A 13,640-nucleotide genomic window follows, 5' to 3' on the forward strand; every position below is an offset into this window, starting at 1 on the left:
TTAAAATACATTTTGGAGACCTTTTTATCTGAGAAGTAAAACTGATCATTAGAGTTCTTTGGTTACTATATTTTCAAACCAGAAGAAAGTAAAAATGCATTCTTTATTTTCTTCAGAATTTTAGCTTACCCCTCTCCTCATATTGTATTCCTTCCTCCTGAATATTATATGTGCTATTATTTTTATTTTCAGTGATTTTTGAAATATTATAAAATTGATGGTGTTATGGTGAAAATTTTCTTTATGGAAAGGATTTTGGTTCCATTAATTACATAGTATCTACTGAATTATTACAAAAATAAGATACTTGAAATAGAAAATGGAATGTAAGATAAAACAGTTTCCCTACCATGAAAATTCTATACTGTAAATGTAAAAGTAATATAATACCAAGGTAAAAATAACTTGAAACCTTATAAATGAAGATTTGTTTCATAATGAGTTTGAGAGATTAGTTACAACTAAATATTTTGAAGTATTTGATAGGGTCCTCTGTTCTTACTTTGGAACTGAGTCCCAAGAATAGTGTGGCTGGAAAATCACTTTGAAGAGAATATTAAAAAAAGTCCTCCCTAAGCTCCATCAAAGCTTAATATAAAATCAAGTAGCAATATTATAAAATCAAGTAGCAATAGCAGTGGCAAAGCAACAAAGATAACACAACACTAAAACCTAAGGTGTATCTGAATTTGTTTCAGACAAAGTCTAAATCTTTGTTTTTCAAGAGAACATTTTTTCCTTGCTGGAAATTATGTTAGGGAGGACTGTTTTTTTTCTATTCCTTTCTATTATTCATTCATTAGACAGTGGATTTTTGGGTGGATGCTATATGCTAGTCAGTATACATAGGTGCCTTCATAGAGATAATAGTTGAATGGGGGACACAGACCAGAAAATAGTAAAGCGGAAATAAAATAAGAACTGGGCAAGTCTTATTGGATATAGCAGTGAGGAGAAAGCTTCGCTGAGACCTGCTTCAGTAAAGTATCAGTGATTGTGTGATTTGAGGAATGACAGATATTGGAGACTGACTATAGGTAACTTCAGTAAAGTTGGGCTCTGATGGTTGAAGGATGGGGGGAGGTGGTAGTTGACTGAAGGCTTATCAGTGGAGGGAAGCTTTGTGTATTCGAGATTGAAGAGAGTTAAGCTTGTTCAAATGCTTACCAGAGGGAATTAGGTGACAGGTAGAGGTTGAGGATGCTGGACAATCAGAAATACACAATGACATTCAGATGTATGGAAATAAACAATGAAACCCATGGGCTAGTAAGGGTAGGAATTACGCATCATTTCTGAAGTAGCAAATAGACTGAGCATCTTTTAGGATTCACTTTTCAGGTAAGACAGTTGAGGCAGATTGTAGGCCTTATCTACTATCCTCCTTTCTTCTTTACCCAGATTTCTGTAATGCAAAAGGTGAGAACGTAAAAATAACTGAAAAAAGGACCTTTTTTGTCAAAGACTCTACCTTTCTTTCATTCTCTTATATAAAATCAGGGTAGGGCAATGGAACCTTCATATACTTCAGATTATTTCAGTGAAAAACAAAAAGGGTGAGGTAATACCCTTATAGATAGATAAAATTTTGAGATGTTAAGTTTATATATTTTTCTCTTGTGTTCTGGTTTTCTTCCTCTTTTGTCCATTTAAGGAGGTATTATTTCTCTACTATGGTCATCAAACCAGGCATGGGGAGAATGGAAAGGAAGTTGCGAATCTGCATTTTGTTTTCTGAAAACCTGTCTTTAGGAAAATTTGGAGGGAAAGTGGAAGAGTTAAAAGGATACTTCTCATGGGTAGAGACAAAATGTCTTGAACATATCGTGTTAGAGAGTGATATTTCCTCTCTAGACTGCAAGTATTCTCCATGCTTTAGAAGTTCAGGGAAGGAGCTGAGGAGGAAATCTCTGAGTCCTGAAATTAGGAACAACCATTCCTTATATCCAGTAGCACTGCTGGTGAGGCTGGGAGATCTGAGGGTAGAATGGCTAGTTGGAGTCTTGGCAGGTGGGATCATGGGCACAGACAGCTTCAACAAAGCCCCTAAGCCTGGCGTAGACGCAGCAGAACCTTTAGATCTGCCTGCGCCATGCAGCAGGAGCCATAGGTAGCTCAGCAGAAATCTGTGGTGACTGAAAACTGGACCAGATGCCCCTGTGGTCTCAGATGCCTTGGTACTGATCTGTTTCAAAGTCACCAGAGGAATTCTGTGTGTTGTGATCTTACTGTTCCAGAAGGGATATTTATTCTCACTTTGGTGAATTTTGAAGGATAAGAAGGGCATCCCCCACAGAGGGACATAGAAATAGAGAATCCAAGCTGTATCATTGCTACTCTTCTGAAGACTGTATGTTTTTAACCAATGTATTCATACTGGCATTTTTCACTTTGGGCTCACTTTAATATAGATTAATGAATCACTAGCACAGAAACTAACCCACACTCTAGGTATCTGGCCAAATTTCTGGGTTCCTGCTGCTGAACAAGTGAATCATATAGCTTCTTTAAAAAGAATTTAAGAACGTAGAATGCTCACATATAGTAAACTCCAATGAAAAAAGGGATCGGTAGTAAATCACATTTCATTTCAGTTTTAAGGTTAAAGAAGCTGGTATACAATAAATGTTTCATGTATACTTTTTCATTATCCTCATACCAATCATATAAGAAAAATGATGCTTGAAAGGTAAGTAATTTTTGAATGTAAGGCAATTGAGTTGCAGAGTTGCTTTTTAAATGCAGATTTCTCTGTTTTCTCTCTTTCTTATCCTTCTTTCTTTTTTCCATAGTAGGGGGGTATTGATTTTTGTCAAATATACATAAAGTACACATTTAAGGTTGTATCTTTTATTTCTAAAGTAGTAGCTTTGTGCAGATATTCTAATAGCATTACTTTTTACAAAACAAATCAGAGCACCTTTTGGCATTTGCCTTCAAAGTGAGCCATGTGAGAAAAAGAGTTTTATTTCATGTCTCATCACATCATACATGTCTAAAATTGACACTGGTTTGGTCACTGACAATTATCATGAGGTTTGGTACTGGGTAACTAGTGGATAAAAATTCTTAATGTTTAAAAGGTATGACATCTACGTTGACTTTAGAAAAAATGTCCTAAGCTCTTGAGGCCATTAAAAAAGGCTTATAGTGTGAGATCATAGCATTTTGGAGCTGAAACAGATCTTTGTCCCACTTTCTTACTCAGCTCAGAGTTACTTTTAAGTGGTTTAAGTGTGGTTTAAAGGTAACATACAGATTATCACATTAGAAACACAAAGTTACTCAAGAAAATGTTCACCACAAAGATTCATTTTCTGTCTTTACACAATTTTAAGACATTTAATTCCAAGAAGGAGATTTAATGTCCACCACTAGAGTTAATGGAACAGTGAAGACAGATTTCTGCTTAATCCCCTTGAACCAAGGAAAGCTAATTTATAAGGCTTCCTATAACAATGAAGATTAAGAATTTCATGAAATCCAGATGGGCAAACAATATATTATGTATTTTTCATTCCTTTTCTTAAGTGTGTTTTAATTTCACTTTAAAATATAAGTGAGGACTTAAATACTCTGGATTTTGATCATTATTCATTACTATTTTTATGATGCAGAAAGATTGTATGTTTTATGCTTTCTGATGGCTGAGTTAAATATGTTTGTATTGTTTAATATCTTTATAATGGGCAGTCACTTCTAAGATTTTGGAAGTTGTTTATAATGGAAAAAATAGAATTTCACTTTTCTTACGACTAACAAATTTTGGTGAATTTATATTAGGAAAAAAACTCTCAAAACTATACAGTTGTCCCTTAATGAGAAGGGAAGTACCAAATACTTTTACTTAGATAAGCCAACTAAGTAATAATCTTTAAATCTTACAGTATTTTTTATATCTATAACATCCTGTGTAATATTTATAATTGCACGAGAGATTACTCTGAGGTGCTTAAGAAGTGCTTTTAAACATACTCGGTTTCCTTTTTTTTTTTTTTTTTTAAGATTTTATTTATTTACTTGCCAGAGACAGAGAGAATGCCCAAGCAAGGGGAGTGACAGGCAGAGGGAAGAGCAGGTTCCCTGCAGAGAAAGAAGCCTGACGAGGGGCTTGATCTCAGAACTCTGGGATCATGACCTGAGCTGCAGGTAGATGGTTAACTGACTGAGCCATTCAGGCATCTCTTCAATTTCCTTTTCTGGAGTATCTGGTCATTAACAAAAGATTGTTTTTCACCACAGGTAGAAATGTATGTTCTCGTGGATGGAACATTATTAATTTGCTAGGTAGAACACATTATAATCCAAAATTGCTTGTGCTTTCCAAAGCATCCCAAAATTTACAGAAATGTAAAAATTCTCTGGGGCCTGGATGGCTCAGCTGGTTAAGTGTCTGCCTTCAGCTCAGGTCATGATCTCAGGGTCCTGGGATCCAGCCCCACATCGGGCTCCCTGCTCAGTGGGAAATCTGTTTTGGCTCTCCCCCTGCCTCTTCCCGGCTCATGCTCTCTTGCTCTCACTCTCTTTTTCAAATAAATAAATAAAATATTTTTTAAAAAATAAAAATTCTCATAAAATATGGATTAATTAAATGTTTAGGTCATAAAAATCTCTATTAAAATTTGAAATGAGATAAAATATTTTTAAATATTTACATGATATTTAATATTGCCTGGAATTCAATGTATATTTTAAAAGTTAATTTTAAAAATACCTTGTTAAATAGTTTTTCTAATTTATCTAATGAAGGGATATTCTTCAATAAGCCTAATATTTAGCCCTTGAAATGACACGTGGATTTTTTAGCTTTTAATTCCTTTTTTACCAAGACTATGCAGACTTTCTGAGGCAATGTTCTTTTAAAAATATGTTGATCATACTGTTACTTGAGTAGACTATAGCTTTCTGAAATCAAAAAAAGTATCTTATTTATCCTAGTGTCCTTAGCACAGCACAATTCATAAGACTTGGCTTTTTTATTCAGTCTATTGAATATAGATGAATGGTAAGTTTTTCTTTATGAAATATCTTTAGGATGCCTGTATCTTTCTCAATATATTGTATATTTATTGTTTCAATAGGAGCATATCTTTTGAGTTTCCTGATGCAGCTCCACTCATTTAAAAATGCATTAACAGATAACAAATCAAGAAGTTATTTATTGCCTGCCTACTCATATGAAAATGAAATGTAAATTACAATATCTAAGCATTTTGTCTACTTGGGGAAATACTGAATAATGGCATTGCTTAGTAAAGGTAAACTTGGTTGAAAAATAATGAAACTCTTGAAATTGAGAGGCATGAAATTTAGACTTAAATCATTGGTGTAGACAATCAAATACATTTTAGGCCTTAATCAAGGGTTTAAGTATGATAAACTCAGGATTTAGAATAAATGGGCCTCATTGCACAAAAAAGAAACCTTAAATGGGTGATAAAGTTGAAGATCCAGAGATCAACCAAGAGACTATAATTCTTGTGTGAGCTGTATGGTGGAAATGTGAATAGAGACGGATGTGACAGACTATATCTAGCAGGAAATACTGATAAGAAGGAATATAGGCCTGAGTGTCTGGGTGGATCAGTAGGTTAAGTATCTGACTTTGGCTTGGGTCATGATCCCAGGGTCCTTGCTCTGTAGGGAGTCTACTTGTCCCTTTACCCCTACCCCCTCCTCATTCTCTGTTAAATAAATAATCAGTAAAGTCTTTTTTTTTATTTTTAAAGAAGGAATCTAACCCAAGGAGAAGGTGAATTAGAAATTTCAAGCTGGTCTCACTGACAAAAATACCTTCAACAACTAAGGCATGAGGGAGAGGGGACCAGAAAATTTGATGACTGATTTTAGGCTCATTAAATTTGAAATGACTATAGGGCATCAAAGCATCCACAAGGAAATAAATAAATAAATAATATATATTTAATATATATTAAAAATATATAAAAATATAAATACATAAATTTAATATATATTAAAATATATTTAATATATAAATATATATTACATATATAAATAAAACAGCAGTGCATTTAGAAATGTGAATGATAATACAGAGCAAAATATATATTTCTGAGCATAATCAATAATGAAGGAGTGGTTGAAGTTATGGTAACAGAGCATGATACAGGATTATGAAGAGATGGAAGGACAGAGTCACGCTGAACACTATAAATTGGAAATGAGAGTAGGAGAAGGAGCTACCTGAAAATAAATAGAGTCAGAGAAGAAAAAAGAGAACCATGTTGAAGTAGGAGATGCAAAGTGTAGAGAGAATTTCAAGGAAGGAGATAGAGCTGTAGCGTGCAGAAGCCTATTCCTATCAGCTCAGGAAAGCAGATTGTTAAATTTGGGGGAATTTTATGGGTCAGTTTTCAAACTCAGCCATTCAAAAAAATTAAATTACATAAACTTCAGTTAAGCGAAATATATTAAAAGCAAAGTTAATAAATATAACTTCTCACTTTCTAATTATTTTACTATCTTTCACTGTTATCCATACTCTAGGTTTTCTATATATATTATAGGTAACTGTATGGTGGAAATACTATATAATTGTGTTCTATTTCCATCTCTTTTCAATTCAGCATGCAGTGATATCACATTGGTAACTTGAAATCAGCAATGAGGGAGTATGTGAACCATTAAAATGGCAAGTGCTTAAATTTAGGCCCAGTTTATAGTTCTGTTAATTATCTAGGCAAAGGATTGCAAACTACATCCCTGGGCCATATTCAGCCCAGTGCTTGTTTTTGTACATAGTTCGACTATTTGTACATAGACTAGTGTGCATAGTCTAAGTTTTATTGGAATACAAGCATCCCCTTTTGTTTACATACTGTCTGTGGCTGCTTTTGTGTTAAAATAGCGAATAGGAATAATTATCACAGAGTATAAGGCCCATATAATCTAACATATTTAATATCTGACCCTTATTTTCTATTGCTGGTCTACACATAAGAAAGTGATAAAGAACATATGCATAATGCAGATTAAATTTAAAAGTGTGTTGTGTGTATAGGTGTTAGTGTGAAGACCACAAGAATCTGAGAAAATATTCTTCTAGTATTTGTAAACTATTATTTGAGTCAGCAGGAAAGTTGTTAACACCATTGACAAATGTGTGAAGTTCTGATGAATGTCTCTATTTTGTCATTTTTGTTGTACTCAGAAACATTAACAAAAATGTCAAACAATACCCACATTGGAATTATACTCATTTGTCAGTCTCAAATATAGATTGGCTATGGATACAGGAGTTTGGCAAAAATCAACAAAATCCGTCTGTGATAATTGGCTTATTGGAATTTTCAATGAGGAATATTGTATGTTTTATTATTATTTGTAAATTGTATCCTATATATTTTTTATGTCAGTAAAACTTAAAATAAAGTTAAGACTTAAAATAAAGTTATGTGTGTATATATATGCACATTATTTTTTGTGTAGAGAGCACATTTTTAAGCATTTCCCAGAATAGCCCTATATAGCAGTTTTAGAGGCAGTGGAGTATTAGACTAAGTTAGAAACAGAAAAGATCATTACATTTAATAAGTACTTAATGACATAGAGTGTGTTTGTCATTCAGAAAACTATGAATCACTTAAAAACTCCTCAGAGTAGTTAGCTGCAAATTTTATTGCTTTTTTCTTTTATTCATTTAGCAAATATTTAATTGATTATGTGCCCTGTACTAAAGCATTATGCTAAGTGACTGATACACTTTAAGGAATTAAGTAAAGACACAGCTTGTTTGTGTCATTTATAATCTGATGTAGAATGCAGGTGATAAAGGAGTAAATATAAAAGTGAGCATATAATTACAAAATTAGATAAACAGACTGTAGAGTTAGTGAATAATAGAAATGCGATGGCATTGACTTTCTTAAGCAGGACGTCCAGCAAGGTCTCTGAGGAAGTGCTGTTTCAGCCGAGACAGAGACCAGGCTGGGAAGATTGTGCCTGGCAAGGGGAAGAGACAATGCAAGTATCCCGAGGAGTTAACTTTAAAAAAATTTTTTACTCCCACAAAAATTTGTACTCCCTTGCAATAAGAAGGTAATCACTTTCAATTGCTTCATTAATTATAGAAGAAACTAAATTTTAAATAATATTACTTGGGATATAGGCTGTTACTTTCCTCTAAAAACCTCAAAGTTAATCATGTGTGGAAGTTAATTTCCCAAGTTTCCTTTTAAAGCTAGTGTGGAATTCTCTGTATGTTTACATATGACCTCCATTAAGGCTAAGAATTTCTTCATTTCGATTTTGGCTTTATTTGATGCTAATATGTTATGTCAGGTTGTTTCTCATTACTTTATGTCAAAGGAGGATAATTCTTTTTCTTTCTCCATTTATGTGTTCCTGAATCTCTAAACTATACTTAGGCTCAGACAGCAAAACATTCACACTCTTACCCAATTCGATTTTTTTTCTTAATTCATCAAGCCTCAGAACTAGTATATGATCTTTGGTTTCATGAAAATCCTGGGTAAGTTCAACATTACAGTGGAAATCTACCTTGTGAAAAAAGATTACTTGCATTTTCTCATCTTCCTTTATTCTTTTTGCTACATTTTTTTTAAACAAAAGGTTAAGTCAAGTATAGTAAGTTCTTCAGGTGGTAAAGATTAAAGCTAATATTTGTGAATATTTTGAGGTGTTGACTGAAATATCCTCCTTACCATCACTTATTTCATTCTCTGCCTGACTTCATTCCCCTACACTTAAACTTCTTTGATTTTCTTTTCTTGGGCCTTGGGACCCTTCATTCCAGCATAGGCATCCAGAAATTGTAGGATGTTATCATTGTAGGATTGCATGTTATCATTGTAGGACTGGAAGAAAAAAAGGCAGCAGATCCTTGGCTTTTAAACTTAAAATCTTCACTTCCTATATAAGAAGTAAGTATTTAAGAAGAATACTTGTTATTTAGTTCAGAAGTCCCTGTACTCCTGTCAGAGCTCCTCTGAACTGTAGAAGGGAATAAAACAGAGGAAGCAAGATAGTAAGCTGGGGCTTACAACTCATTTTGTAGAATTTGTCTTTTACTTTGAGTTAAACAAGATGCTGTAAAAGTGTTGAGGAGTAATGCAGCCCTTAGCCTTTTCAAAGGATCATTCTGCCAACTACAGTAAATATAGACTGAGGGGGCAAAGATAATCACAATAAGAACAGTTAGGCTATTGCTATAATCCAGGCAAGGGAAGATAGTTGAACACAAGTGATTAGATTCTGAGTGTATTTTTTAGATGGAACCAATAGGATTTCCTAATGGACCAGAAGAAGGATATGAGAGAAAGGAAGGAGTCAAGAGAACTACAAAGTTGGCTAAAAACAATGTCTGTCTTGAGGTACTGGAAGGATGAAGTTGCAACCTACTCAGATGATTGGAGGAAAGATCAGGATATCAATCTTTGATATGATATATTAAATTTGAAGTGTTTATTGGCCAATTGGAATTTGAGCATACAGTTAACTACATGAGTCTGGAAAACCTTGAGTAGAGAAGTAGTTAATAAAGGAGTTTTCAGCATAGAGATAATATTTATCAGCCTCTCTGAGGCTGAATTGAAGGCTAGTTCACCAATAATATGTTTGAGTAATACTTCTAACAGATCATCTTGCAAATAACAACTATAAATTCTAAATAAAATACCAAAAACAACTACTACAAAGGCTCTGAGGAGTTAACAAACCAGGCAGGTTATGAAGGAAAATTGAAACTTGTAAGAAGTAACAGTACTGGGTGAATTTCTTCATTTTTATAGCTTTTAGCTTGAGTACTGTCTCAGTGGTTTCTGGAAGGCCTGTTTTAAACTGCAGTAGGAAAGCTTGTTTTTCTGTCCTGAAGAATCAGAAGACAGAGTTTGGGGTAACCACAGAGAATAGAGAGTGAATGAGGATACAGAGCCAGAAAAGGGGAGCCCTACTCCCTATGTACAAACTCTATGAAATCTCTGGCTGATCCTTGAACCATACATGATTGAAAAAAATTTCAGTTAAAGACAAAAGAAATGAAAGGACATTTGAGCTACTTTGGTGAGATAGTTTGTAGTTTTAATTTGATTTAATTAACTCTCTATTGAAAATTTTTTCTACTTTTTGGAGGAATACAATATAGAGTTTCTCCAAAATAACGTTTATAGTACCCTAAATGTGATCTGAAATTATTTAACATATGAAGAATCAGAAAATGTGACTATTTTAAAGAGAAATATCAACCCAGATAATGAAGATGCTGGAATTATCAAGCAGGTATTTTAAAGTAGCTGTTTTAACTGTGCTCAGTGAGGTAAAAATGCTTATAATGAATGAAAATACAGAGAATTTTAGTAGAAAGACAAAAAACATGAAGAGAGAATCCAGTGAAAATTCTAGAACAGAAAAAGTGTTTCTGAATTAAAGAAGTCCCTGGATGAGCTTAACAGCAGAATGGAGATGACAAAGGAAAGAGTCCATGAACTTGAAGAAAGGTTAGTAGAAATTATTCATTCTGAAAAAGCGAAATAATAAAGATCAGAAATTTTAACAGATATTTAAGCATCTGTGGGTAATAGCAAAAAGTCTAACACAGTTGTAATTGGAGCCCAGAAGAGAGGAAAGAGAATGGGCCCGAAAATGTATTTGAAGAAAATATGGCTGAAAGTTTCTCCAGTTTGATGAAATATACAATACTACAGATTTAAAAAGCTAACCAGAAGAAGGCAAATATAAATCAAACTAAGATCATCATTGTCAAACATCTGAAAACCAAAGGTAAAGAGATTATCTTGAAAACAGCAATAGAAAAATGACTCATTACCTACAGGGTAATAATGATTTGAAAAACCACAAACTTCATAAAGTGATGGAACAATGTCCTTAAAGTACTGACATAAAGTCCTGGAACTACATGGGATCACTAAGGAAGTAGAGAAGAGGAAGCAAGAATAGGTGAAGTGGTAAGAAAGATGGAAAACAGAGTGGGAAGTATCCTGGAAAATGATTTGAGAAAGAGCCTATGGTTAACTGTGTCAAATGCTCTATTGTGTCAAGGGCAGAGAATGACTGTTGGATTGAACAACAAGGATGTCAGTAATAATTTTGACAGGAATAATTTTGGTAGAACAGTGGGCTTAAGGCTTGATTTGGAGTGGGTTTAAGAGAATGAGAGGAAAGGAATTGAAAATATAATTAAAGGCAACTTTCGAAGATTTCTGCATAAAAAAGAAGTGGAGTAGTAGGTAATGTGGAGACTGGGGTCAATAGAAGGTTTTGTTTTGTTTTGTTACATGCTGATTAGCAAAAAAAGCAAAAAAAAATGATAATTTTGATAAAAAGGGAAAGAATTGTGCAGTGTTATCACATCTATAGAAGAAAAAAAAGCCCAAAATAGACAATTGAGTTAGAATAAAAATCATGCACATAAATATATTACTTCATTATCTTATCCTCTCTATCTTGGGCAAAGCTTGTTTCTCCCCAGGCTTTACTATTTACAATTTAATCATTTGTTAGTGCAAATATTTGAAAAGTATGTCCACTAAAAATTATGTAAAATTCTATGATTTTATAAAATAGTAACTTTGATTTCTTTGTATTTTTAATTATGGACATTCTCCAAAATATGAGCAGTATATATTTAAAAAAATGTTTTTTAAAGATTTTAAAACTCTGAATATATTTTTCTAATAACATTGATGTTATATGAGGTAATTTATTCTGACCAGTCTACAAAATTCTGTAAAGTAGCTGAGTTGTAATACTCATTATCTGAGAAGTCTCAGTTATTCAGATTTTTATTTCTATGGAAAACTTATTCTAGTTTTCAATCCAAGATTCTGGAACACATCTTCCATTGTGAAGTGGACTTAAAGGTGGGTGTGGAAACACAGCCTCCTAGTCACACTCCCCACCCTCATCTTCCAGCAGTGAGGGTAAACCATCAAAGTTCTCATGGCACCAAGGATTCAAGCAATGGGGTAATGGAGATCCTGGACATTTATTTTCTCACCAGTGAAAATTAATGAAGACCCAAGAGTTACTGCAGCAATAGTGATGAGAAGAAGTTTCAGCAGCTAGAGTGTTTTGGTGAGTTCTTCGTTACATGGCTGTTTATACCATATATAAGGGTGTGTTAAAGTCTTTCTGTGTGTGTGTGTGCATGCACACACATACATGTGTATACTGTTGTTCTGTGTATACTGAAGTCCTGTTGACCTGAAAACCTAACATGTAAAAAATGCCAATGAATAAACTTTTGTTCCCATCTTTGCTTTTATGATTAAGGGAGCAATGTCCATTAAGTAAACTAAAAGCAGATTTATTCCCACACATATTTGAAAGTATATACAGGAAAACTCCATTTCCTATGCATTCTGCACCTATAAGATTAGCATTGATGATGATATATGTTTTAAAGATGATGCTTAGGGCAGGGAAAAATATCCTGAAGGGAATTCTGAATCACCCATAGTTAAACTATTTTCAGATTCAGTACTCTTACAAATCTTAGAACATTGATAAACCATATAATTCTTGGGTAAAATGAGTAATAACTAGAATAGCTCCCAGCTACAGGGGTAAAAATTTAAGGTTGTGTCCTTAAGTGGAGAGACACTTTATTTAGACCTATTGAAGTAATTTTTTTTTTAACTTTTCTTCTTGATCTTCTGGGTCATCATTATAACTGGCTCCATTAACTATTTTCTGCCTGTCTTGAAATGTAAAGCTGATAGTTTTAGACATACTTTGGACTTGAAGAATTGGAGGTGTGTTTGCCTATTTGTGAGGACAACGAATCACTCGAAACTTGCTGGTTGTGATACACACACACGCGTGTGCACACACACACAAACACACACACACATCTCAGAGGCCCAAGAGGAGCACTTGAGTTCAGAAGGTTTAGAGTCATTGTAATTACGATTCACTGAGAGTAAGAATTACAGCTAAGTAATTTTCTTTTCTTGTTTCAAAAGAAATAGGTACACAGATGTATATTCTGAATACTTAGTCTTAATTGCCTGCCATGGGGTAGTATTTAGGAGCATGATTAAATGGGTTAAGACATCTGTAGAAAGGAAACCTCTAGGTAAGACGCGATGTACTACTGGTTAATGCTCCTTCTGAGATTGAATTTAAGATTTATAGCATTCCCCATTTAAAAAAAAAAAGTAGTATATGGTTTGTGTACATATTGTTAGAAACTGAATTGTTCACAAAGATATATTTTATGCTGATTCATTGGCATTGTTTCTAAAATAACAGTTGCTATTTCAGATCTTTCTTTTCAAAAACTGCACATACTTAAATACCAAGATCTCTTCTCTATAATCTTGTTCTTCTAAGATATCACTGGTCCCGTGATCAGGAGTTATTTGTTCAATCATGACCTGTGGGGCTTTCATAACCTCTTATAAACTTAAGTGCCAATCACCAGGCTGGATATAATTACATTTTGATGATTTCTTTGAGCTTTGAAGGCTAATGGATAGCCTCAAGTATTTAAATAACTGCTTGAACTTTCTTAATTGATACAAACTGTCTGTAATGATTCCACTTTGTATAGTATGCCACCTGAACAGCTTTATCTTAGGTTTATATACTTAATTGATAGTGTTCAGTGGTACATGATATTTATGTGAGCCTTTGGCGTA

General features: G+C 33.7%; 1 protein-coding gene across 2 annotated transcripts in view; it reads left to right on the plus strand.

Annotated features, from left to right (window-relative positions):
• Positions 1 to 10,418: 10,418 nt before the first annotated feature.
• CSNKA2IP (casein kinase 2 subunit alpha' interacting protein) overlaps positions 10,419 to 13,640 on the plus strand; it is a 119,471-nt gene continuing 116,249 nt past the window's right edge. Inside the window, exons 1-2 of one of the 2 annotated variants that reach the window (XM_032882223.1) lie at positions 10,419 to 10,475; positions 11,999 to 12,072. The gene's annotated coding sequence lies outside the window, so the exon portion shown is untranslated. Of the gene's footprint in view, positions 10,476 to 11,871; positions 12,073 to 13,640 lie in introns of those variants that run through there. The other variant, XM_032882225.1, reaches the window with a different exon arrangement.

This window comes from Lontra canadensis, unplaced genomic scaffold, assembly GCF_010015895.1.
Source record: "Lontra canadensis isolate GAN:19392208 unplaced genomic scaffold, GSC_riverotter_1.0 scaffold80, whole genome shotgun sequence".
In the NCBI taxonomy this organism is placed as follows: Eukaryota; Metazoa; Chordata; class Mammalia; order Carnivora; family Mustelidae; genus Lontra; species Lontra canadensis.